Below are 6,000 nucleotides of genomic sequence, written 5' to 3' on the forward strand. Positions count from 1 at the left end.
AGCTCCACTGTCCTCGCCACTGTACGCCCCCCGCCACACACACACACACACATCCAGCAAGCGTAGTCTCATGCACTATTGCCTCCCGCCTCCCTAAATCCACACTGTAACACTGTCAGAGGCTTTAGTGCACATGTTTTAGAGTGCTGCATGGCCAGTGATCATGAAGTAGCCTCTTCTACAACCCTCCCCACCAGCTCCATCTCAACCGCCTTAAACTTTAATAGTGCACTGTTAAATATTAATAACTGATATCAACGGGGGGGGCTGCTTTACTGTTTTTGGCAGCAGCGCATTAGCCCGCCCGAGGCCGAGACTTGCGGTATGCACACCTACAATAGCCACAAGCTTGCTCCAGTTGGACCATTTAGAGCAGTCTTAAATAATTGGAGATTATGGAACATATGACAATATGACAGCTTGGGGGAAAAAAATAAAAATAAAAAGTTGCTCTTGCATAGCGCTTGACACTGGAGGGAGTTTTGGAGTACGCTACATAGGAAAATTAAATATAGATAGTTTTGTTCTGAGGCGTAGCTGTCTCGGCAGGTAGAACACACAAGAGAAGTTTTGAGTGGTCACGTGGGATAACATATTATTCATCAGATGATAATTTGAATATTATGCATCTTCTGTTCCATGCATCCATTTGGACTAGTCTAATACTTCACGGTTTAAACTGACTTTGGGGCAGTGGCAGGATACACCCTCGTCTGGTCACCTGCCATTCACAGGGCACATATAGACAATTATTAACGATTTTGTTCACGCCAATGGACAATTTCAAATAGAATGGACCCCCAGGTGAAAGAGACAGATTTCCATGAACAACTGGAGGGGGATAAAACAAAAAGAATAATCAAATAAAATACTCCAGAAAAACATAACAAAATAATCCATGAATATGGGAATCCGCAAGTGCCCAACTACTCTAATTGAAGCTAATATGTGCGTTTTGGGAACGTGGGGGAGAGCCGCACTACAGTGAGCCCCACTCATTTAAAGTTCTCCATTTGTCAATTACAATTATGGATTTTATTGTGGAACCCATCCTCAGCTGCAGGTTGAAAAACTAACCAATATATGTACATTGAGGTCACTATGAGTCCCCATATTTCACCTCCAGTGCTCAGGTACAACATCAGTGTCTGTGCACAGGTCAGCAGACTTGTCTGCTGGTGGCCAGGGGGCCGGTCACAGGTTTGAACAAGCAGCTAAACTGTTTGGCCTAGCGCTGCAAAAAAAAAAAAAAAAAAAACTTTTGTGCCCTGAGGTCTTGCTAAAACAGGTCAGTCTTCAATCACGTTTGCTTTAATTGGGAGAGAAATTACAGCTCAGCACTAGCACACAAACAATTGGGGAGATGGTCAGCGGAGGTTTGGATCAAAATGAATGCCCCAAATTTGCAGCACACGACTCCATCAGCAAAAACAAACTTGTTGACAGGACACGGATGGAATAGCTCAAATGTCACGCAGTATAGCAAGACTCCCGTCACTCGTGGTACAATGGAGTTAACCCCAAAAATGTTCTGGAAGAATATTCAAACAAAGAGCAGAGAACCTCATGAGAGTCAGAGAATAAGCATAGGTGTCAAATTGGATGGACGGACGGATGGACCAACAGATGGACAGATAAAAGGAAGGAAATCAGCTAGTATCAGCCAAGTTAATCTGCTCAATTTTGGATTCTTAAATCATTCTTAAAGAGCCACCAATTTTGAATTAATTAATTCAAACGGTGCAAGTTTACTATTTTCAAAGTAAACAAAAACAAGAATAATTACTTTTACTCAAATAGTCCCAAGTTGCATTTGCCTATTTATGGGCTTTTTTGTTTTTTTTGTTTTGTTTTTATCTGAAGAAGAGAACTCACGCGCCAAACACTGGTTGTCAGCAGTTTTGGCCCAGCCTGGCTCGCTGGGCTCCGTCTGTCTTTTTATTTATTTATTTATTTATCTTTTCATTTCTGCTCGTCTCGCTCGCCGAGCATTGCGCTGTGCGTTCCCCCGGTGCTTCAGACGGGTTAAGGAGCGAAGTGAGCATATACACGGTAATCCCTTATTTGCTTGATGAACATATTTGTTTACTCCAGGGTGCTCACACTTAGCGGTAATTACATCGGCCTATCTCGCACACTAATTACTGGGTTTGTAGTACAATCGAGGGCCTCAAAGTCAAGCACTCCTTTGTTTGAAAATTTCACGTTTAATTTCCACTCTCACTATGAGGTTGGCTTGCTCTGCAGATGGTTCTCAAACACATCAACGTCTTTGCGCATGAAAATAGTGCCCAATGTGGCGCATGTTGCAAACACATCACCAAACGCCGATAGCCCAAATACAATTGTGATGTCACAATTTTGTCGCACAACTTTATTGTTGCTCCCCCCTCACACAACAACAGCCTTCCAGCATCCTCATGACAACTTTTGTAGAGCACTGGGATGACACCGCTTCTAAACTTCAGCAGAGGTCATTGTGGAGGAGAACCCGACAGGCCACCACCGACGCCACGCGTCTCGGCCAAGACGTCGGCGACGAGCTAATCTGAGAAAGGGGAGGTGGGGGGCGTGGGGATTAGACTGCTCTGTTATTGTCTGTTTGATGAGGGATTAAATACGCTTAATCCAGACCTTCATATGGGATTCCTTATTTAAGATAGAGGCGCAGTTCCATCACTCTGATTCACCGAGCTTCCTTCCCTCAGTCACTCAGTCACTCAGTCACTCAGTCACTCAGTCACTCAGTCACTCAGTCACTCAGTCACTCAGTCACTCACTCACTCACTCACTCACTCACTCACTCACTCACTCACTCACTCACTCACTCACTCACTCACTCACTCACTGCCCTTCCATTGAAGATGTGGCCTTGGGCACATTTTTGCCTTTAATAAAAATAATGTTTATGACATTATCCAGTTTTAAACAAAACAATCGATTCATAATATGCAAGAGGACGAAAATCGGTGCTCCACTATTACAGTGACTGACGCATGGCAATGAACTATTTACTAACTTTAAATATTTGCAACGCACGCATTTGTTTGTCGGTGAGTTGTTAAAAGGACAAGTTTCATTGTGCTGCGTCATCACTATCAGCCACAATGTATTTATCTTTATTGTTCATTGCACTCAGTCAATACCTCAAGAAAAGTACCACTTGCTGAGTGTAAAAAGAAAATGAACTGATTGGTACACAGTGAAAGTCAATTCTGGGCTTTTATGCCCGCACAGAAAGCAGATGTAGATATATTTCATAGCTCCCATCCCAAAATATGCTTACTACGACAAGCGAATAAAGCCACATATGTACGTTTAAAAATTTCATAAAACAAAGCCTGTTTAACAATCGCAGCATGCGGCTGAAAGTCAGTAAATCATACGTTTATATCCGCAACAGCAGCTTGTAAAATCTTCGCCATTGTACCACCCGCCACCCCCTCCCTTCACCATCCTCCGTTTTAGAGCAGTTGGCATCATTAATGGGAGGGATTGCCTGTAAATTGGCAACAATGAAAAGACAAATGATGAGTGGCAGAGTGCTGCAAAGCGAGTTGGGAGGAATTAAGACTATTTGAATAATTCAGCTCTCCTGCGGTCGCTGTGACAGGAGTGTTAGTCTGAAGGAAAGCCCGCTGCTTGAGAAATGACAAGCTGTAATGAAACGTAAGCGCGCGTCACTGCGTGCTAGCCTTAGCCCACAAGCGTACTTAATTTACTTAATCACTCAGGCGAGCCATGCAGACAACCATAACATGACGGGTTGAGTGTTTTAAGAAAAAACATGTGACATATTGGCATGTTTTGGGACTTTTTACCTCATTGATTAGTGTCTTTATTTTGGTAATATTACAACTCATAAGATACAACTTCTTTTTGGTAATATTGTGACTGTTTCTTTAGGTTATAGAGTCTACTGATATTATAACTTGCTACTCATAAGGACTTGTAGTCCACTTCAAGGTGCTCGCACAACTCATATTTTAGGAACTGGCAAGATTAAACTGGTTTTACTTAAAAGGTGAAAGTTTTTTGCTGCTGGTCTAGTCAGGCCATTGCTAGATCACAATCAATATTTTTACTTTTTGAACATAACATTGATTTTATTGCTATTTACTGATACTGCCATTCGCTGAAAAGGAGAAGGCATTTAGAGTCTTAGAGTTTGAAAAGCATGTGCCGTGGAAACATGTTCAATCCAGATTTGGAATACAATTTTCAAAGCAGTCACCGGAGAGATGTACCATGCAGGAATGGCATGGAAGAGTTAAGAAAGAGAACTGGACACACACCCTCTTCAACTGAAACGATTGAACAAATTCATAACACCATCCAGGGGAGCCACCAAAAATTCACTCAGAAGAGCCTGTGGAGAGCTAACAAAGAGCGATCCTGATTTGCCAGTTGGAATACCGTTCCGATGTATGCCGTGTAAGCAAGGATTCACATATTGAACATAAATGAAAGATTTTATGAATCATTAAAAAAATATATCGAAATCATCAAATTTTTATGTTCATATCTTTGTAAGATAAGTTTTCCCAATTTTAACCTGGATTTTTTTGTTGTTGTTAAAGATCAACATGGCATTTTTTTGTTTAGCCTAACATGCAATGTTGTTCATCTGTCATCCTAATGTTGCTTGCTGTTGATTACGCTCACAAAAGCTAGCGGCAGAATGGGGCGATGTCATTCGGTCGAGCTCTTTTCAAAACTTTGGCCCAACTTTTTAGAGAAAAAAAAAAACAATATGAAAAAAAATACAACAGCTACTCCACAAACTGTTAGCACCAGCATCACCTAACGTGGACTGTTCCATGGAACACTGGGCCACTCAAACAGTGTGTGTCTGTGTGGGTTTGTGTGGATGTGGGTCCAGTGACAGCTCAGTCCCTCACCTGTCCCCCGCAGCGCTACCTAGGGACCACCCCTCCGTTCCTTCCCTCTCAGTGGGGCTGAGGGGGGACACCCCAGACACATCCGTGCACTCCATTCCTGTCTTTGAACACACTCTTCCACTTCAATGGCAACTTGCCTAAAAAAAGAAAAAAAAAAACCTTCCTGGCTCCATTTCCTCACAGAAAGAGTTTCCTCTCTTCTCCCGCTCTCCTCTGCTGGCACTTGTAATTATCTTATGCCTGGGAGACAGGTTTTAAGCAGAGGTGTCAGGACAGGTGCTTCCTGACAGCCGCCCATGATTAGGAGAATTCCGGAGTTCTGTCAGCGCTCTGCCGCGGCGCTTCCCCGTGGCGGGCGTCGCACCTTATTGTCACCGCAACAATAGCGACTCTTAATTTGTTGACGGATTGGTAGGCACCGAGGCAGAGGTGGATGCGCGAGCCCCGAACGACGGGCCCTCTGGGGGGTGTCGGATGGGCCCCCAAGGGTGGATTAAAAAAAAAATGTTTTGAGAGTCCAAACTTGTGCAGCTCTGTCCCACTTAGCTCATACGTGCACTTTTGGATGTACTTTTTCTTCTCTCCTTCTCACTGCCATCACTTCACCTGTCTGCCGTCGTGCTCTCTTAGCGCTTTTTGTACAAGCGTCTGTCCTGCAAATTGGACTCCGTGCACGTTTCTTCTTCGGTGTGCGCACAATTGAAGCCTTGTCTGACGTGTTGGTTTGCGTGCGTCTGCCGCTTGTGGTTTGTGAACATTCTAGAGCAAGCTAAGCCTGCCCGTGCTTTGCAGAGAATGAACTGCGTAGCTACTTGTTATCTACTGTGTCGCCATTACAAAAGGCGATGCACACATTGGCTATGCCTCGGCTCAGGTAGAAGTTCTAAAACTAAGATCCAGAAGCTGTAGATTTTGGGGTCTGCAAAATAATTTGGAACAAATTGTCATGTCATTTGAAAAAGGTCCATACCTACTATATCGTTAGCCCAATAGCATAATTGCTCCGGTCATTTTTGCAAATCTGAGAATTAGAATTGGCTATTGGGCCGGCAATATGGCGAATAGCACGGCAATAAAATGTCACGTCTGGCGGAATCCT

This window comes from Syngnathus floridae, chromosome 6 (assembly GCF_059516105.1).
Source record: "Syngnathus floridae isolate MCC-2025c chromosome 6, RoL_Sflo_1.0, whole genome shotgun sequence".
Taxonomy (NCBI): Eukaryota; Metazoa; Chordata; class Actinopteri; order Syngnathiformes; family Syngnathidae; genus Syngnathus; species Syngnathus floridae.